The sequence below is a fragment of the Macrobrachium nipponense genome, chromosome 25 (assembly GCF_015104395.2).
Source record: "Macrobrachium nipponense isolate FS-2020 chromosome 25, ASM1510439v2, whole genome shotgun sequence".
NCBI lineage: Eukaryota > Metazoa > Arthropoda > Malacostraca > Decapoda > Palaemonidae > Macrobrachium > Macrobrachium nipponense.
The window spans coordinates 13,013,129-13,036,118 of NC_087214.1; the positions used below are offsets into that span (position 1 = coordinate 13,013,129).

The 22,990-nt window shown below is 37.7% G+C and overlaps 1 long non-coding RNA gene across 1 annotated transcript in view; it reads right to left on the reverse strand.

Annotated features, from left to right (window-relative positions):
* LOC135199164 (uncharacterized) overlaps window positions 1-21,570 on the reverse strand; it is a 22,872-nt gene extending 1,302 nt beyond the window's left edge. Inside the window, exons 1-2 of the long non-coding RNA XR_010310941.1 lie at window positions 21,357-21,570; window positions 11,953-12,046 (exon numbers count right to left, since the gene is read on the reverse strand). This is a non-coding gene — a long non-coding RNA (uncharacterized LOC135199164). The remainder of the gene's footprint in view (window positions 1-11,952; window positions 12,047-21,356) is intronic.
* Between the last annotated feature and the right edge of the window lie 1,420 nt (window positions 21,571-22,990).

Below are 22,990 nucleotides of genomic sequence, written 5' to 3' on the forward strand. Positions count from 1 at the left end.
TGGTTATACGACGGTCGTCCTCCATTATTCGACGAACATTTTCAACTAATTCTTCGTTTTTGCATGTGAGTGGCCTGCCTGACCGTGGCTTGCTCTCAACTGAGATTTGTCCTTGCTTGAAGCGATTATACCACTCCTTTATCTGTGTTATTCCCATGGCTTCATCGCCAAAGGCTTGCTGAATCTTCTGGATAGTTTGCACTTGTGTATCACCAAGCTTGTAGCAGAACTTAATGCAGTAACGCTGCTCGATGCGCTCCGACATGTTGTGTAAGGACGATAATCCGACGAGGTGGTGCTGGACGTCTGCACTCTAGCCCTCACAGGCGGGTACCGCCACACACTAGAGCTTTTAAAATTTACACGCATGCGCAGTAAGAGTTCTGTCAACTCCCACAAAACTAATTTGCTGATTGGTGAATTATTTGTCGTTTTATGAACCAAGGTCGGATACTTTTTGAATGGACCTCGTATGTCGCACATAGCAATGCATCCTTGGCGTCAACAGAGAGCACACCTGTTTTTCATCTATATGGGAGCTATAAAGGCTATAATATCAAATAATTGTACATGACTAGTCTGTTAGTTACTGTGTAAGTCTCCTAGCCGTTGATTGGCCAGCAATTCTTATAAATACTGCTGTAGTTCATTTAATAAAGTATCATTTCAAGATCATAGCTCTTTTCTTCAATAACTCTTGTTAAAGTGGTGATCCCGCCTAACCGACACCCAACAAAGATATCCAAGACTTCTTCCAACGACAAACATCACCATCCCCTCCTGCCACTCTTGCTGATACTATTGCCCAACTTCCAACCTTCACACCGACTGACGCCTACACTACGTTCCATCGTGCCAAAGTCTCACTCCGAATGAAGGGCGTACAGTCATCATCGACGAAGGCAGATTATGTTCTCGCTGCCCTGCCGGATTACCACTTCCCTGCCAGACAGATTCCCAGCTACTGCCCCTCGTGGTAGCCATAGCAGGTACATATCCCTAAATCAGGGGACATAGAAATGTACCTAAATCTAACCATACTCCTGACACATCCAATCCTATGTGTTCTATCAGCCCCTCTGTCTTTTTTTATCCTCTATTCCACCACAGGTACTCACTTTTTGGTCAACACAGGGGCTTGCCATTCCCTTCTGCCTGTATCCAGTCAACCAACCAAACACCCACAGCCATCTGATGTCTGACTCACAGCTGTTAATGTCTCTCCCATCCTTACCTTTGATCAGAAGCATCTTGCCCTTAACCTCAGTGGCAGAAAGTACCACTGACAGGTTTTGGCTGCAGATATCTCAATACCTCTCTTCAGGGTGGATTTCCTGGCACACCACCAACTGCTTGTGGAAGTCACCAACAGGCTCCTCATCAATGCCACCAATCTGTCAACCAAGCCCATAGCTGCAGCCCCCGCAGAACTTGCCCTCCACATCGTCAATTCCAAAGATGAGTTCGCCTACCTGCTCGCCAAATACCCAAAGATCTTCAAACCAGAATTATGTCAATCTTACCAAATCCCTACTATGTGCAGTATTTTCCAACATATTAAGACCTCGGGTACTCCAGCACACTCCTGTTTCTTATGTCTACCACCCAAAAAACTCACCTCTACAAAGAAAACCTTAGCAGAAATGGAGCAGATGGGTGTGTGTGTAAAAAGGCATACAGTCCTTTTAACATCTCACCTCCACATATTAACAAAAAAGGATGGCACACTTCACCCATGCAGGGACTACCGAAAGTCGAATGTGATCACCGAGGCTAACCACTACTCCATCCCAACTATCACTGGCGAAACCACCTTCCTGCATGGCGCAAAAATGTTCTCAAAACTGGACCTCCTTAAAGGTTATTTGGCTTCCCCAATGCAGGAGCTCTTTTCAGCAACTCATTGACGCCATCTTGGGAGACCATCCCAAAGATCTCACCTGGGGACCTAGCAAGAAGATGCCTTCACTGGTGCCAGAAATGCCCTCACCAAGGCCGCTGCCTTCTCATTCCTTGCGTCAGGTCATCCTCTACTGCTTTCCATGGATGCCTGCATTGTAACAGTAGGAGCTGGTTTGGAACAGATCATCCATGGTAATCCTCAACCCCTGGCTTTTTTTAGCAGGAAACTCGGCAAAACAGAGAAAAACTACTCCACGTTTGACCACAAGCTCCTGGAGGCATACCTCACTGTCAAAACACTTCCAACATTCTTTTGGAGGCCACACCTTTCACCCTTCAAACTAACCACTTGCCACTAGTGCATTCAATAAATCACCAGTCTAATGCTCACGCCTTCAGTGCCGCCACTTGTCAGCCATCACTGAATTTAACTGCCCCCTTCGTCGTGTCCCTGGGAAACACAGTCCCGTTGCTGACACCCTCTCGAGAATCGCCATCGATGAAGTACACCTCATCCTCGATTACAAGCAGCTGTTGGACAAGCAACAGCAGGATCCGGAGCTCAACACCTGCAAAACCTCTTTAACATCACTGCAGTGACACGACGTCCCCCTCAACAACAATAGTCCTGCTATGCCTCCATCCTCTGTGATAGCACTGGCCACCCACCTCCATACATCCCATGTGGAGTCAATAAGACGTCACATCTTAGACATTGTCCACTTTCTGGCACACCCTTTAGGATGATCTATAGCCACCCTCCTGAAGAAGCGCTTCATCTGGCCTGGCATATCAAAAGACGCAAAGGAGTAGCTCCATGAATGTTCTGTCTGCCAACTCTCCAAAAGCTAGCATCATGCTAATTTAGGTGTAGGCTCCTTTTATCAACCAGGATGCTGTTTTGCCCATGTCCACATCAACATTGTAGGACCCCTCCCGTACTCGGAAGGGCATTGTTACCTACTCACAATGGTCGACTACTAGATGGCCCAAAGTGGCCCCTATGACAGATGCATCGGCAGTAGCATGTGCCAGTGCTTTCCTCTCATCATGGGTTTCCAGATTCAGCGTAACTGATCACATCACCTCTGACAGAGGCACTACTTCACGTTGCAGCTCTGAACGTCCCTGTACCACCTCCTCGGCACCCATTTGCATCACACAACCACCTACCATCTCGAGTCCAATGGCATGACTGATAGATTCCATCGCACCCCGAAAGCAGCCCTCATGTCTCGCTGCAACTCCTGAAACTGGTACTCGCAACTTCAATGGGTCATTCTCCTCAGCCTTTAAACCACACATAAAGAAGGCCTTGACCTGTCAGCAGTCGAGATGGTATATGGCGATCTGCTCATAATACCTGGTGAATTCTTCACCTATAATAACACCTCACCCAACATCATCAGACTCCTATCATCATCGGAAAATTCGCCCCTTGCCGCCCATCCTAAAAGCCAAATGAGAAGACCTTTATCCCGAAGGATCTAACAAGGCAACACATGTATTTATCAGAACCGATGCTATTCATCCGCATTTCACCCAACCGTGCACTGGCCCCTAACAGGTCCTTGATTGCAAGCAGAAAACTTCCCTCATCGAAATCTGCAGCACAATAGGTTGGGTTGCAATCGACCACCTGAAACCAGCATATTTGCCTGACCACATTAATCCTCCAGACTAGTTTTCAAGGGCGGGACACCCTCTGCAACACCCTGGTCAACTCTCAGGCGGGTTAATGTGCCAGCAATCTAAAGCCTGTATTTCTCATGCTGCAAGCGACAGGTCGTTGCCAGCTTTAGACAATGACGTTGCCAAATTCCGTAATTTTCACCACAATCCACATAGTAATGCACCAGTGGCGCCAACAGAGAGCACATCTGATTTCCATCTATATAGGAGCCATAAAGGCTAGTATAAAATAATTGTACGTGGTTGGTCCCTTAGTTACTGTGTAAGTATCCTGGCCTCTGATTGGCCAGCAATTCATATAAATACTGCTGTAGTTCATTAATAAAGTATCATTTCAAAATCATAACATCTAATAATCTCACAAAGTTTTACACAAAACATCCTCCTATTCTTTTACCAAGACAACTACTATGAGATTCAGGGTCTCTGTAACACGGTTTTTTGGACTTTGCTCCTTGTCAAAGCATCGGATGTAGCTGAAAGTTGACATATGTATATTTTACAACCACACACAAATTTTGTCAGCATTATCAATAACCTAAACCCGATAGTTTTAATTTTTATAGAGTAAAAATGATCTAGCCGACGCCATGGCCAATGATTACGAGCCAAGAGTCGAAAAACATTCATTACATAAGCAAGGTAAACAAACACCTCTTGACTAAATGTTGCCCCGCCCATCCACCAGACAGAAATTCCATTGGCTCTGAAACCCAAAGACTTTATGAATGGGGGAACGATACATAGATGTGGGTGGGGTATCAGTGCTAGCGTAGTAATACTACTGTAGCAGTAGTGCCGCGCAACAGTATAGCAATAATATACATGAATTAAACGTTTAGGCCAACTGCTGGGATCCTTGATGATCATTTAGCACTTTTTACAACTACTCGAGAAATTAGTTTTTATAGCCAGAAGTTAAATTTTCTAATCAAACAATGCCCATGATAGCCTTCAGTGTTATCCTGAATTATAACGAGGCGAAAGTGGGTGGAGCCTCATGAAGTCACCATTCTGTCGATAATTATTGGTGAAGTTTAAAGCCAATATACGGTACCGGCTATTTTTTTTCAGTAAATAGGTAGATAGCCAATAAATAAAAATTGCTTGACATTGGATATAGCAGTTATCAAATCAAGCTTGTCTACTATGTTTTTGATAATTACCAACTATTCTCTACATCTTGTCAATCTGATTGTGACCTATAAAGTAGACTGTAATTTCTTAGGAAACTTATTTTGGGAGTTAGACTAATAATCGAAGTGTTTTTGCATATATTAACATATTTTGTTGGTTTGTTCATTATGACAATTATCAGTGGAGAGGTTCCAGAGTTCATAAAGGTGTACTGCTTTGCTTGTATTTAAATTTGTATGTCATTGTTGCCAGAGGTTTAGCCTTCGTTACGTGTAGCCAATCATCCATCGAGAAAGAGGGAAGAAATGCTGTCATAAGTTACGTAACGAGTGCGTTCGAAACCTTTTCTCTGAGTAAGTTGGCCCGTCTTCAAAAAAGGTCACTTTTACATTATAAGTACCAAATTTATTCAACCTACGTAGTGCAGAATACACTCAAAATTTGTGTTGATATAATATGTATTCTTAATAAGCGTTATATTTATGAAATGCATAGATAAAAAGTTATTGCGAAAAAACCGTGTTACAGAGGCCCTGAATCTCATAGTAACAATGTAATTACTTTAAAAAACAAGAAGAAACACTATATCAGTACGGATGCTTAGAGATAACGTTAACACTTATAGCATAGCTACACAATGGGTTCTAGGAATGACCAGCTTAACGAGGAGAAGAACATGCCACGTACTTCCTGTAGTTTATATACTGTGTAGTGCCCCAGGAAAGAATGACTCTCATGGGAATGTTAGCCCACACGTAAACTTGGTGACGCCAGATTAGAGACTAGTTTATCACGCCATTTCTTCCTTCAGTTCAAGAGAAAAATTGAGTTCAATTGTTGCATTTCATCTTATATTCAAGGTGACAGGTGTTAGTCGTGACACAATATGGATTTATTGCGAAATCAAGAGAATTCGCCTCACACGACTCTCTTGTTTGTAAATCATATACTTTGGATATTGTATTTATGATTCAATATGAATGACGAATAATTTAGGATTACAAATTCCCCTCTTCTTTTCTGCTTAGTCTGGTCATCACTAGGCTTACATTAGCACAGAAAAAAATGCACAGATACGACACTTCGACAGCCATCTGCCCTTCTTCTTCCATCCTGCTACAACCTGACATTGTGGAGGGTTTGTCGCTGAAATGTGGATCCGTCTTTTTTGCGACATTTCTCTTGAACTGTAATATATCTGCTCCTGAAGATGGTGATATTTGCTTTGAAACGATTTGCCACCAATCACCTTTGCCAAAATCGTACTTATTAAAAGTTTACGATCATTGATGGCTCCGAAACTTGTCTCCTAATGACTGGCTAAATGTGAAAATAATTCCTATACCCAAACCTAGAAAAGCTCCTAGTAATGTGGGTAATTATAGACCAATCTCCTCAACAAGTTGTCTATGTAAGTTCTCGAAGAAAATTAGAAAATGGTAATTGCACGACCTCATGGCGCATTCGTAAAAAAAAAATATTGAGCCCTACCCGATTTGGTTCACTGCTTAATCTGTCTAAATTAGATACCTCTATCTAATTTCAAAGACAGCAAGCAACAGTAACCGTCTTTGTTGACATTCAAAAGGCATACGACACTATGTCGAGGTAGGCAATATTATTAGAATAATTACATAATAAAAACATACGTGGACATCTTCCTCAGGTGAGAATAGATAATGATTTTTTTTGCTTCAAAAGCCTTCCTACTTTAAAATGGAGTCCCTCAAGGAAGTGTCCATAGTGGTACTCTGTTTACATAGCAGTTAATGAAATCAATAACATACTACCGGTTGGGATTAAAAGTAAACTATATATGGACGATTTTGTTCTATACAGCATCACGCATAAAGCATGCAGAACGAACGATTGCTAAAACCATGATAAAAAATAGATGAATGGACCTCATCTGTACGCTTTAGATTTTCCACAGCATAAGTAATTCTGACGCGTCTTCGTTTGACACGCATCCACTTAATGGGCAGTCCACATTTTAAGATATTTATTTTGAATTTTAATAGTTTTTATTTGATTTTATTTAATATTGTTTTATATATGTATGGAAACGAGTAAATGTATTTAATGTATGTTTGTGCTCCATTGTAAAAGCATATACCTTATATAGTTTTTTCTTTTAAATTTCATTGTCATTCATTCATCACACGAATGACTTATTTGTTCCCAGTTCTAGACTTATGGCCTAGGCCTGCTATTCCATCCTAATCCTTCTGGCTAATCTTATGAGAGGAAATAGTCAGCTCAGGGGTCTGCTTAAACTATTTGAATAATAATAATGTACTTGCAGAAATCCCATCCTTATATTTTTCTATCAGTAAGTCTTGCCTGTCACTCAGACTTGCTTAATGACTCTTATTCATTTTGCTAGAGCAGTGAAGCAGTAGAAACTATTGGTTATTGTGTATTGTGTATTGTGTTAGGTTCTCAGAGTTTTCTGGCTGAACACAAGTAATGAATTTGCAGGTACACACACCAACAGTCTTCCATTCTTTACCCGTATCTCTTCACATTCTCTACATATTTTTCTCTGACACACACTAGCATAAGACACTGCTAACTAAAATGTAGGAATTCTGGATTTAGTATTTCATATTGTAATAAATCTCTAAGAAGAGTTCCAGTAATCCCTTGATCGTCCATTCCCTCCCCATCTGCACTGCGCCACCGACTGCACCTTTCTCTGTGCAATCGGGTGAATGTAGTTCGCCATAACAAAGTCAGATTTAAAATGCAAAGGTAATTGATCAGTATGGTGTCACGAAGACAACCGTGTGGGAAATTGTGCATCTCACTGACTGACTGCACTATACTAACGTTAGTGTCTCGGAGATTTAGTCAAGACAAGAAATGTTGGTCAAGATCAGCTATTATGAATGACAGCTGGCCGTCATGTGGGTAATATGTTGATAACTCTCATCTGAACATTGTTGGATTTTCAAAAGTACAATATTGCAAAACTGTTACTGATACCCAGGCCAATTGCCCTGTATGACATTTCAGCCAGTTTTCATCACACAGTGTACTGTAACAGAGGGTCAATGTTCTCCAGTCTAGGAAATCCATCATCATTTTAAACTTCCACCAGCTGCAGTTAGCTGTTGCACAGTAATGCGCATTGGTTTTTTTTTAAGTTTGTTCTGTATTTTGGTGTAAAAGTCCAACATGCGGTAACGCTACAAAGTTAGAAATATTTGAAAAATGCTATAAAAGTTAATGTATGGCTTATTTTTTATCAGCGTGCAACTCTTTTCTCTCTCTCTCTCTCTCTCTCTCTCTCTCTCTCTCTCTCTCTCTCTCTTCTCTCTCTCTTTAATGATTTTTCTATTCTAGAAATTATCACACGATAGAATGACTTTGTACAGCATCATAAATTATCATATGCATATTGATGTAAAGTTGCTTATTATAAGTTTTATTTAGCGTACTGCATAGTTTCATACTGTACTGTATATTGGTTTAGAGTTACTGTATGGTGAGAAATGCACGGCATTGTACTGTCACAATACATCAGATGCTTTTAAGGCAATGGGGCTTTGTTTAGCAGCTTCCACTACCTGTAGTTAGCTGGAGTGTAGTTCTGTGAGATAACTTTCATTCCTCAGTAAAGTATGATAAAATACAGAGTGCATCACATAAAGATTAGATAAAAGGCATAAACATTAGCATACAGATTTTGTATTTTTACTTTTTACATTTAAAAGAGGGGTGTCACTGGAGTTTCCTGTATATAACAGTGATCTGAAAATAGGGTATAGCCTTTAGTTGTATAATATAAGGCTTACTTATGGATGCTTTACATTATAGTGCTCAGTGGTTTTGGCGTTAAGTGGAAAAAAAAGAATATAGTGAACTTTTTAACTTCCTTAGTTGTTGGTCCCAGAAATGAAAGAATGTTGGGGTGTATGTAATAGGCCATCCTACTGTATTGCAATATCATATACAATATATACTGTACAATACACTGCACATAAATGTGGCCATACACATACAGTGGCTTTTCTGCAGTGCTGTATTGTATACCTGATTTCATCATTTTTTCTCATCCGCAAGCAAGAGGTTTCAATGTAAGACCATATCCTCCCAACCAAGGTATAACTCATCTGCAAGCAAAGGGCTTCAATGTACGACCATATCCTCCCAACCAAAGTATAACTAACCTGCAATGCAAAAGGCTTCAATGTACGACTATGTCCCAACCAAGGTATAGCTCATCTGCAAGCAAGAGGCTTCAATATAAAACCATGATCTAACCAAGGTATAACTCATCTGCAGGCACAAGGCTTCAGTGTAAGACCATGATCCAACTAAGGTATAAGGAATCGTAAATGGCTGTTTTAATGTGGTATTAACAAGAAAGTTCAGGAACTGCATGGTTCATGGGCTGCTGAGAAGTTTATGGGGCTGTACATCAATATTAATTTATATACTTCTGAAAATTGGTTTTTCTAGGCTTTTCTGTTCAAACTTTGGTGTGGACTTAACAATTATAAGACTTATGGGAGAGACTTGGATACTTCAGGAAAGTTTTAGATGAAAATTACAAGAAGTTCATACATATGATTGACAAACAGTTACTTATTGAATCTCAAATCAACATTGACAAAACTGTTATTTTATAGCTCTAGGCCTACTATAACTTGGCAATGAACAAGAAAAAACAGTACCTGGTAAAAACCTATGTTTGCCTGCTATGCGCTGCGCATAGGTATGCCTTGGGGATTCACAAGCTAAAACCTGAAGTAGTTGGACTCATGAGGCATCCATGTATAGGTTTTGTCTAATATTTTACCATTCTATAAAGGCTTAATACATAACTAATATTATTACCGATTGGTTTAATGGCCAATTCTACCAGGAAGCTTTCGTTACCAAACGCAGGAGTTTCTCATTCCTTGAGATCAGGTGAAGGTTCTCCTGCTTCTCGATAGCACGCTCGTGTGTCATATTGGAAACGATTTGGTTGTTGACTGCGGCTGTATTAGATAATTTTTTGCTCAATAAGTCAATCAATGGACCAGGGTATTATTGTGGCAGCAAAGAAACACCATTGGCAGAGGTTCCTGGATGAAGTTTTCGTGGTGTTCTAGGAAGAGGAGGAGAAGATGGAGCTTGACGTGAATATTCTTGAGGGATGGCCTCTGCAGAATATTTATAATTACTCCCTAAATTCAACAATCCACAACTGAGGTCCTGCTGGGAATGATGTCTTTCTTACCTTGAAATACATTTGATGCAAACTGTATGCAGGAGAGGAGACACTATTGATTTCCCGAGGTTTGAGATTGCCACCTTCCAGCAATACTACAGGAAAATCAGAGAGGACATTCAGGAGAACTACTCCCATGAATGGATGGATGAAGACCAATGATCCTGGGCATCAGACCATGTATGAAGAGAAGGTCACCGCTGCTGCTGTTGCTGCTGGTTGTGAAGATGCTGATCGTGATGACGATGATGATGGTTGCGACAATGCCTAGGTTCAGCAGGGTCTAAGATATTCTTAACATTCTGATTAGGTTTTCAAATTATCCCAGTTATGACAGAGAATGGTTAGTTGTTCCCTTTGTTGGGTCCCCTTTGTAAAACAAGGAGAAACATCTTCGAGCTTTAATAGTAGCAATCCTTTTTTCAAAGTAGGCTTGAGGATTTCTTCTGTGTTGCCATTCCCCAACCCCCGGCCCATTGCCTGTATAAGTCCGTCGCCACCAAGTCATCCAGTTGCCTCATTCTCTGCTCTGGAGTCACATCCTAATACAGTTGCTGCCATTGTTCCAAGCCACCTCCCTTGCCTAATTCATGTGTCATGCCAAAGTAATTCTCACTAGCCTAAGGATGATTTTCTCTCCACTTTTTTAGCCTAAGATGAGCCTTTTTCAAGGAATGAAGCCTTTTTCTTCATTAGCTAACCATTGAAAAGAGCCTTTTCTCACTTAGCCTAAAGAGAGCCTTTTTCTCACTTAGCCAAGATGAGCCTTTTTCTCACTTAGCCTAGATGAGCCTAGAATGAGCCTTTTTCTCACTTAGCCTAAGGATGAGCCTTTTTCTCACTTAGCCTAAAGATGAGCCTTTTTCTCACTTAGCCTAAGGATGAGCCTTTTTCTCACTTAGCCTAAAGATGAGCCTTTTTCTCACTTAGCCTAAGATGAGCCTTTTTCTCACTTAGCTGAGACCTTTTTGAACCTTTTCCTAAACCTATGAGAACTGACATAAGGTCACCTGCAGGCAAAGAGGATTATAATGTCTCCTACTTATTACCACCAGCTACAAAGGATACTGGCTTTTAATTACGTACAGTGAAATGTCTAATGTAATAAGCGTTATTATTGCTTTTCATAGGGTAACATAGATAGATGTACGAGAGTGTGCGTGTGTGTGTGAGAGAGAGAGAAGAGAGAGAGAGCGAGAGAGATAGGATGAGAGAGAGAGAGAGAGAGAGAGAGAGAATTGCTATATAGTATAATCCTTTAAATTTTACTGTGGGGCTTCTTATTGTATGATTACTGTTTTTCACCGACAGTTTAGATTAAATTGTACACTTCATATAATGCAATACAGACAACAGATAGATAACATAACTGTGTTCCCGGTACGTCATAGAGTACATAGAAAAAGGTATCAATAAAAGATAAAAATAACAGTAGGAATATAGCGAACATGAATTCTCCAGCATCAAACTTACATGTGATTTATCTATCAAAATTAATGGTAACCTGGACATTTAGTCTACATTTTCTTTTATACCTGTGCATACACAACACTCATTATACATAGATTACATGCTGTACAACACCTGTGGATGTCTTGTGTGTGAGGATAGCTACTTGGTCATGAATAAATAGGTTTAGTTGGCTAAGCTGCTGTGTAATTTCCTCTTGAATGGCAGCAGTTTTCTTGCTATCATTATTAATTTGTATTTTGTGTTTTTATGAATAATTCTTTCTCCATAGTTTTTTTCCATAACTTATTGAGTTTAAATTTTCATTGGAGAGCCCAGAGGTAGCTTAGCCTATGCTTGCCTAGTCACAATTCTTGTGTCCACACTTTGAGCATTTTCATACCCATTTGGATGGGCTACTGTATATCTATTATTTTATCAAAATGTCAGTAAATAATGAGCATTAGTGAAAATAACCATGCAGAATCAATTGTAATGAGACTCTAAGAGATATGGAATTCTTGATAGAAACCTCCTTTAACACTTACTTGTTTATAGTTGGAGTAGTGCCGTCAATCCACAAAAACGTCTTGTTTAAATATGGGGAATACATCCCAATCCAAGCACGTTCCACAACGTTTTCTACAGAAATAAGAAAATGTCATATCCTTTTTTTGTGTATTATGCAATCCAATCTATGGCCTAAATATCTAAATTTCTACTGCCCCAATGATAGTCATGAGCCGTTAACTGAAATCACCACCAAAATATGTTTAGGTAAATCAAGCGAGAATTAAGAAAAGTTTTCATTTTTTAAGTGAGAGCATAAAAAATCCTATGTTACGGGCGTGCGCACGCACACACACACACAAATATATATATATATATATATATATATATATATATATATATATTGTTACGAAGTGCCAAGTATCTGGTTACTACACTTACCATTCATTTAATGTTACCACACAAAAGCCAAACACCTGAATCCTCATAACACGTTTAAACGACTGAATACTCTAAAGGCAACAGTGATCCCTTAACACTTACCAGTATTGCAGAAAATCAGACTAAGTTCATCAAAACAGGTGTGAGGTAATCTTGTAAGTAATTTGATTAATCAAAAGGCATCACTCCATCAACAACTTTAAAAGTCTAAGTATTTCCCTGATTTCAGAAGTCTAAGTACTTCCCTGGTTCTAAGTCACTTCAAGTAAATTGAAGGAAAGCAAATCAATTACCACTCTATGTTTCTACCTATCATAATCATAATCATATGAAAATATACTGGGATAAAAATAAAATACTTATAAAAATTTTAAATACAAAAATTTATTATTAAACTCAAAATTTATAAGTGAAATTCACAATATCAGGGAAAATTACTATTACTTGAAAACAAAGTAAAGTTTAATTAATTCTTGAATCAAATTAAGTAAAATTAAATCAAAATTAATTTATCACAAAATTCAAGAAAATTAATTCAATCAAAATTCAAAAGTGTTAGGCAATAATTGAAAATCTGAAATTAATTCACAAGTGCTAAACAACAATAAATCTTGAAAAGAATTCTAAGTAAATGCAAATTAATTCACAAGTGTTAAATTTAATTAAATGTGCAATGATAAAGCAATGAAAATAACTAAGTCAATTAAATTGTGAATGCAAATGAAAATATAAAATAAAAAGACACACTTCAATAAGAAAATGAAATAGTGCACAAACAATGGAACAAACACAAAACACAAAAAAATCAGTAATGCGTAAGTGTAAATCTTTTTCACTCAAAACACTGTAACCAACAGTTTTTACCAAACCTTCATAATCATCTGTTATTAGTTAACCACTGTTCCTAACAATTATTAGTTAACCACACTCCCTATCCATTATTAGTTAAACACAATTCCTATTTGTTATTAGTTGCAACTAATAAAAATATAACACTTCAGATTCCACAAAAGAAACTAAATAACACTAAATAAACTCTAAGAAATATCAAATATGAAGTTCTAAAACGTTACTAGTGACCAATTTACGTTACGTTAATACAATCTCAAGGATGTCGAGTGAGAGAGAGAGAGAGAGAGAGAGAGAGAGAGCGAGAGAGCAAGAGAGAGATGTTAATACCTCGAGGTTCTATGATAGAATGAAATCCCTTCCTTTACGGAAAAGCTGGACAGGGCAGATATGATACAAAACGTTCTTGTCACGAATGCTTCCAGTAGCTTTGAAATCTGATGCAATCTTCATAAAGAAATGTGTAACATGCACGTGGTTTTGATCAAAGATATACGCGTACGAGTCCAGTCTGTTAAAAAAAAAAAAAGACATACTCTACTCGATCGAAACGGAGGCTGAGCGACAATTAAGATTGACATGTTTTGATAACAACGCAAGACTCAATTCTCTCGCTATCACATGCGTTGACAGATTTAGGAAAGCAAACGGATCTCGCAGACCCTCTAATCTTACAGTGTTGACATAGAAGTTAAACACTCATAGTTTCGAACAGACAAAAATCTCTCTCATTTTACATTCTACGTTAATGTATATTCTTTTACAACATGAAATGCGAAATCTGAACACACATTTTAAAACATCCTATTCTAAGCTATCTAGGAATCTGAAAAAATGTTGCACAATCTTACATGACATTTCAAAGAGGGGAAACATGCATTTTGAAAGTAGCAATATATAATATACCTCCCCCCAGAAGATTTTTTATCACGGTGTTGAATCCAACGATTCGCAACGAGATAAATAATCAGCAACTACATTGTTTTTGCCACTAATGTGCTGCACTCTTAAGTTATACTGTTGCAGGCACAAAGACCACCTGGTCAGTCTTTGATTATGATTTTTCATTTTCTGGATAAATGATAGTGGATTGTGATCAGACAACACTAAAATTTCTTCAATCCTAGGTCTATTCACATACACTTCAAATTTTTTCAATGCGGTGATTAAGGCTAAAGTTTCCTTCTCAATTGTCGAATATACTTTCTGATGTTTTTTTCAATTTTGTAGACATGAAGCACACAGGATGGTAGATATTATTTTCATCTTCTTGAAGTAGAACAGCTCCAACGCCACAGTCCGACGCATCAACTTGTATCACAAATTTCTTGTCAAAGTCTGGAGCTTGAAGTACTGGTCTTGAAGTTAAAATGGCTTTTACCTTCTCAAAGGATTCTTGATACTCTGGAGTCCAAATAAATTTGGCTTTGGGACTAGTCAAGTCTGTCAAGGGAGCTACTACGGCTGAGAAATTTGGGCAGAAACGACGATAGAATCCAGCCATGCCTAAAAATCTCTGTAGCTGTTTCCTGGTAGTAGGTGGGGTAGCCTTACGGATACCTTCTACATTAGCATTTACTGGAGCAAGAAGGCCTTTCCCAACTTCAAACCCAAGAAACTGTACAGTTGCCTTTCCAAACTCACTCTTCTCTAAGTTGACTGTTAATCCTGCTTCTTGTAGTTTCTTGAAAACTTTCCTCAGAACCTTCAGATGTTCTTCCCACGTTGTAGAGTAAATCATGATGTCATCTAGGTATACACCTACTCCTTCTATTGATCCTAGCAATTGATCCATCACTAGATGAAATGTTGCGGGTGCATTCATCAGACCAAACGGCAGAACAGCATACTGATATAGTCCAAATGGAGTAATAAAAGCTGACAGCAACTTCGCATTCTCATCTAAGGGAATTTGATAATATCCTTTCAACATGTCTATCTTGGAAACAAACTTGGCTTGCCCAATATTATCAAGTAACTGATCTATAAGAGGCAAAGGATAATTATCAGCCACACTGATAGAATTCAGCTTCCTATAATCAGTACACATCCTAAATGAACCATCTGGCTTCTTCACTAACACACATGGAGAACTGAAGTGACTTGAACTGGGTTCTGCTAATCCATGTTGCAGCAAATACTCAACTTCTTTCTTCAAAACATCTCGATGATACGGTGATAAGCGATAGGCTCTTTGCTTGAAAGGTTTTCCTCTAACTTCTATAGGTTGTAGGGGGGCTTTCTTGATGGTTTCATTCGGTTTTCCAGCTATCTGGCAGGTATGACACTCACGACAGAACCTGCTAACATCTTTGTGAAGTCCAGGCCAGAAAAAATATTTCATGATCTTCTCCACAGTCTTCCTAATTCCCATATGTCCAGACTCATGAGCTACTGCAACCACTTGCTTTCTCAATGGATATGGAATCAAAATTTGATGATATTAGCCCCATACAGCATCTCCTGGTATATTTGTAGGTCTATACTTCCTCATCAGCAAACCTTCCTTCAGATAGTAACAGGTAGGAGTTTGTTGCATCTCTTCTCGATCAACAACTCTGAAGAACAAATCAGCTAACGATGCATCCTTCTTCTGCAAGTTCATCAGCTTCTCTCTTGTCACTTGACCAACCAACTTCAAGGGTTGAATTCTCAATATCTGCTAACTCAGCTACTGTAGTGTCACTACTGTCTTCAGTAATACTTTGACTACTCGGAGTTTCTTCAGGAACATCAGGTTCTTCTTCTTCATCGTCGTCGTCATCTTCTTGATTTTCTTGTGAAATCTCTTCTTGGTCAGCACTTTGGGAAACTTCACTTCCCTGGATTAATTCTTCTAAGCACAAAGATCCTTCACTTGATCCTTCTTGGGTGTGTAAATCCTCAGTTTCTTCACTTACAGTCGTAGTCCTCTTCATACTTCTGGTAGTTACACAACTAGGAAACAGGTGGGGGTTATTCTTCTCCAACTCTACTGTAGGACTAATCCTCAATGGTTTGTCTGTCACTACAGGACAAGGAATAAATGGCACACCACCAACTTCATTCCCCAACAGAACATGTATACCTTCCACAGCCAGTGAGTCCTTTACAGCAAAATCAACACTCCCTGTCACCAATTCGCATGACAGGTGTAAGCGGCATATAGGAGTTACTTCCTCTCCTATACCCTTCAAAATAACTGAATCTCCTGTGAGACTCTTCTCCAACTGAGGGTGAGAACCACGTACTACCACACTATGGTTACTCCCTGTATCACGTAATATCTTGACTGGTACCTGCATACTTCCTTCTTGAGTTGACAGCATACCCTCATAGATATATGGCTGAAAAGCCTCCACACTGCTAAGCCACTCACTGCTTGAGGTAACATTTCCACTGGTTGCTAAACATTCAGCTTGTTTAGTTTCATTCTTCTCTGGAGTCTGATTCTTTCCCACACTGCTCTTCGTAGTTTGTTTCACCTGGTCACCTTTTACAACTTGACCAACTGGCTTTGACTGCTGTTGATTCCGGTAACACTCTTGACTGTAGTGTCCTACTCTTCCACACTTGAAACAGACAACATTAGGTTTCTGTAACTGTCTTGAAAAACTGGATGAGGATTTCATATTAGCTTGCTGAGTTGTATTACCTTGTGTACTCTTAGTAGTATCACTTGAAGGTTTCCCATTAAATTTGTTCCTGTTATTTGGAAAAGACTTAAAACCTGGGCGTTGTTGACTCTGGTACTTGACATTGTAATCTTCACTTAGTGTAGCAGCTTTGTCAAGTTTCTTCACTTCTCTCTCTCTTAAATAGGCTCTTATATGTTCAGGAATTCCCTTAAGATACTGTTCAAGAACATGTAACTCTTCTAACTCATCAAAAGTTTTTACTTTAGCAGCTTCTACCCAACGTTTGAAACACCTTCTCACTTTGTAAGCATAATCTAAGAATGTTCCCTTCTCATCTTTTCTTAAATTTCTAAATCTTTCATTGTAGTACTCTGGGGTCATCTGGTAAACTTGTAGCACACTGTGTTTAAGTACCTTGTAGTCTTTACACTGATCAGCTGTTAAGGCTAGATAAGCACTTCTCCCTTTACCAATCAAGACACTTTGTAGCAAAACTGACCATTTATCCTCTGGCCATCCCATACCTGAAGCCACTTTCTCAAAGTGATCAAAAAACTCATCTGGAGCTTCTTCAGTAAACTTAGGGATTAACTTCTGTACTCTCACTACATCAAATACAGGGTCTTGATTACCTTGGTTAGGGTTAGACGGTGTTACAGGTAATGTGGATCTAGCTTTTATCAATTCCATTTCCCTTTCATGTCTTACGACTTCTCTTTCCTCTTTTATCCTTTCTCTTTCCTCTTCTGCTGCTTTTTCTTCTTCTCTTTCTCTTCTTTCTTGTTTTTCCCTGTCTATTCTCTCTTTCAGCAAGCATTTTTAGCTTAATCATATTCTCTTCTGCTTCAATGCGTCTAAGCTCTAACTCTGCATCACTTTTCTCTTTCTTTTCTGCTTGCTTATTTATGAGATCAGCACATGCTACATTCAACAACTCTTGAGCCAATTCTAACTCATCTTCATCAGTTATTCTACCAGATTTTATCAATGATTCCATAGCAATACATCTTATTTGTGCCTTTACCATACTAGTAGACACATAACCACCACATGCCTCTGCTAAAGCGCTCCACTGTGCTCTAGTCAGAGTGGTTTCAGACAAAACTTGGATGGAAGGGGCTGCTAAAAATTCCTGAACATTGAACTGAGCCATTTTCCTCTAAGTTATCAACATACAATTCAATACAATAAATGCAAAATAAAAACTATATGGTCACTCTCCTAGCAAAATATATCCCTAACACCACCAGTATATTCTAGAGTGATAATGAAATCTGCTTTCCCGGGTCTGGGCACCATTAAACAATGTTACGAAGTGCCAAGTATCTGGTTACTACACTTACCATTCATTTAATGTTACCTCCCAAAAGCCAAACACCTGAACCATCATAACACGTTTAAACGACTGAATACTCTAAAGGCAACAGTGATCCCTTAACACTTACCAGTATTGCAGAAAATCAGACTAAGTTCATCAAAACAGGAGTGAGGTAATCTTGTAAGTAATTAAATTAATCAAAGGGCATCACTCCATCAACAACTTTAAAAGTCTAAGTATTTCCCTGATTTCAGAAGTCTAAGTACTTCCCTGGTTCTAAGTCACTTCAAGTAAATTGAAGGAAAGCAAATCAATTACCACTCTATGTTTCTGCCTATCATAATCATAATCATATGAAAATATACTGGGATAAAAATAAAATACTTATAAAAATTTTAAATACAAAAATTTATTATTAAACTCAAAATTTATAAGTGAAATTCACAATATCAGGGAAAATTACTGTTACTTGAAAACAAAGTAAAGTTTAATTAATTCTTGAATCAAATTAAGTAAAATTAAATCAAAATTAATTTATCACAAAATTCAAGAAAATTACTTCAATCAAAATTCAAAAGTGTTAGGCAATAATTGAAAATCTGAAATTAATTCACAAGTGCTAAACAACAATAAATCTTGAAAAGAATTCTAAGTAAATGCAAATTAATTCACAAGTGTTAAATTTAATTAAATGTGCAATGATAAAGCAATGAAAATAACTAAGTCAATTAAATTGTGAATACAAATGAAAATATAAAATAAAAAGACACACTTCAATAAGAAAATGAAATAGTGCACAAACAATGGAACAAACACAAAACACAAAAAAATCAGTAATGTGTAAGTGTAAATCTTTTTCACTCAAAACACTGTAACCAACAGTTTTTACCAAACCTTCATAACCATCTGTTATTAGTTAACCACTGTTCCTAACAATTATTAGTTAACCACACTCCCTATCCATTATTAGTTAAACACAATTCCTATCCATTATTAGTTGCAACTAATAAAAATATAACACTTCAGATTCCACAAAAGAAACTAAATAACACTAAATAAACTGTAAGAAATATCAAATATGAAGTTCTAAAACGTTACGAGTGACCAATTTACGTTACGTTAATACAATCTCAAGGATGTCGAGTGAGAGAGAGAGAGAGAGAGAGAGAGAGAGAGAGAGAGCGAGAGAGCGAGAAAGAGATGTTAATGCCTCGAGGTTCTATGATAGAATGAAATCCCTTCCTTTACGGAAAAGCTAGACAGGGCAGATATGATACAAAACGTTCTTGTCACGAATGCTTCCAGTAGCTTTGAAATCTGATGCAATCTTCATAAAGAAATGTGTAACATGCACGTGGTTTTGATCAAAGATATACGCGTACGAGTCCAGTCTGTTAAAAAAAAAAAAAAAGACATACTCTACTCGATCGAAACGGAGGCTGAGCAACAATTAAGATTGACATGTTTTGATAACAATGCAAGACTCAATTCTCTCGCTATCACATGCGTTGACAGATTTAGGAAAGCAAACAGATCTCGCAGACCCTCTAATCTTACAGTGTTGACATAAAAGTTAAACACTCGTAGTTTCGAACAGACAAAAAATCTCTCTCTTTTTACATTCTACGTTAATATATATTCTTTTACAACATGTAATGCGAAATCTGAACACACATTCTAAAACATCCTATTCTAAGCTATCTAGGAATCTGAAAAAATGTTGCACAATCTTACATGACATTTCAAAGAGGGGAAACATGCATTTTGAAAGTAGCAATATATAATAATATATATATGTATATATAGATATATATATAGATATATATATTATATATATATATATATATATATATATATATATATGTAGTTAGGAATGCATATATATTCAATCTTAACAGCTTGGATAGGCACTGGTACAAAATATAATATTCAAGCCATGATTTTATACCATTTGCAAGATTTTCTGAAATTTTCAGTCACTAGCGGATCCATAAATGTGTTTGTATATATATATATAATATATATATATATATATTATATATATATATATATATATATATATATATATATATAGAGAGAGAGATGAGAGAGAGAGAGCGAGAGAGACGAGATGAGAGAGTAGAGAGTCCCATTTTCGAAGCTATAAATTAGAGAATCAAAGTTAAAAACAGACTAGGTTAAAAAAGCAAGTAAAGGTATTTAAATAAAAGTATTAAAGGAAAAAGCGTTAAAAGGATCAAAGATTACCAAGTAGTGCTGAAGGCAAAAGCTGAGTGACATTCAGGGTCCGTTTTGGTTCCAACGGAAACTCACGAGAATTACTACAGCGGTGTTGACGAGATGTTCTGAGTATTCAACTGGGGAACTGACTCGCTTTTTCATGAAAAGTGATTCAAGTATTGAAAGTTGATGGTCATTCGGAGCTCTGCTTATTATTTTAAAATCTTTGTAGTTGATATTTTATTTACATTTTTTGCGTGGTCCCTTATTCATGAAAAATATGGATTTTCTAATTTTATACCTGTTCGGTTGCTTATGCCACAATGCGAGTCTAACCTCACCTTCAACAGCCTACGAGTGGAGCCCAAGTACTTCCCCAGGTCACATCTGGGGCAGTTGATTAAATAATTGATTAAATAAATGACTCCCGAGATCATCAAAGGGTGAAGACACTCTTTATATTTGAATAAAGACTTAATTGTCATTGGCTTGCTGGTTTATTAATTTCAATTCAATGGCACCCTTTGATGACCTCAATACACATTTATTTATTCAATTTCACCAGATGCGACCTGGGGAAGTACTTAGGCTCCACTCGTAGGCTATTGAAGGTGAGATTAAACTCTCATTGTGACGCAAGTTGGAACAGGTATAAAATTAGCAAATCCAAAATTTTCATGTATAAGGGACATTGCAAAATTTTTTTGTAATATAATATCAATTACAAAGATTTTGAAATAGTAGGCAGAGCTCTGAATGACCATCAAGTGCCAATACTTGAATCACTTTTCATTAGAATCACTTTTCATTAGACAGTTAGTTCCCCAGTTAAAAACTCAGAATATCTCATCCACTGCTGTAGTACCTCTCGTGAGTTTCCGTTGGAACCAAAACGGACTCTGAATGTCACTCAGCTTTTGCCTTCAGCACTACTTTGATTTTACCACTGACAAACAAGAATTGATTTTACCACTGACAAACAAGAATGAATACTGACCTAAAAGAAAATTGTATTCGTCATCACTAGTGATCACTGTCAAATCACTCTTCATGTCGATGCAGTTTTGCTTGGCTGTCTCCCAGTTCGCAGTTACATTGCTGAAGAGGTAGCAAGAAGTTCCGTTTACTATCCAGCTACTGCGGCATACTATGGGTCCTATTTGGAGGAAGAATGTAAGATGAGAAACACATTTAGATAAAATTCCTCCATAAAATAGTTTCATTAAACATTTTTAGTTCGAATATTTCACAAAAATCTCTCAAATTAATGACATTTTCAAATTCGGATTATTGATATCAGACTGGTGAAGTTGCAGGCAAGTAGACTAAACTAATCCACGACCCCTCTAGAGTGGTATTTGTCCCCACTGACGAAGGAGTTGCTAGAGAAGTTATAGTTATCCCTTTGTCTAAGATAACTGTGGTTATCTCACTTAGTGACTCAGAAAGGAATGATAGCATAACTATTGAGGTTATGCTTATGAAATCATCATACGGGCCAATACAAAAAGGTTGGAAAACATCTGTTGATAAAAGAATTTATTGAACTTCTGCTGATCACTAACATACTCACATTACCTGGTGAATACCTAGATGAAAACGTCTTTCCAACTCTTATATGAATAATAATCTTCCTACAACAGATAATGCCACACTTATCAAAAGGATTAACAGATCTGTCGTCTAAAAATGTGGTTGATACTTATTTTAGTTTATTTGCTCCCTTAATGACAGAGAAGAAAAATTTGGCTAGAGGGATGACTTACCAACATGACATATCGTTGCCTCAAAATTTACAGGGGTCAAGCCTTGTTGGATTTTATTTTTTACACACACACACACACACACACACACACACACACACACATATATATATATATATATATTATATATATATATATATATATATATATATATATTATATATATATATTAGATCTTCCTGTGACAGCCCGTCGAAATTGGTGAAAATACTTGGCACTGTTGATAACTGAATAAGAAAATTTCCACATTGGCCTCAAATCTTATATGAAGGTTGCTGTGCTGGTGAATTATTGCTGATTTTCTACCAAAAGACAAACTAGTGAATCCATGTTAATCACACTTCATTCTTCTCCTTGTGGAAGAGTTTTACACAAGATCAAATGATAACTACCAAGTAGTGCAGTCAAAAGAAATTCAAATCCAAAAACAGAATTAAGAACAATATATTTATAAGAAGGGTATTGAAATGACCAGAACTAATGCCGAGTGCTTCACCATACTGATTTCTTGTAACTTTCTATTACGTAAGTTTCGAAATGTATATTTCTAAAATCAACTCTAGTGAAGCGATTAAACTTCACCAGTCCTCCCCAATTCTATTCCAGAAGCAGTCAGTGCAACTTCCAGAGATTGATTTAAAACTCCATGCTTACCACTGATCACCAGTAACAAATTATATCTACCATTGAGAATGACAACCTCAGAGCTAATGCTGCCTTCATTGATACAGTTTTCAGCAGAGAACACCGTTGCCACTGAAGACAAAGTTTCATAACTATTACAATCACATATCAATATCAAAACAGAAAAGTTGAATTAAGCTAAGCTAAAAGATCCATGTCCTGCCATCATCGTTGGATGTTCAGCA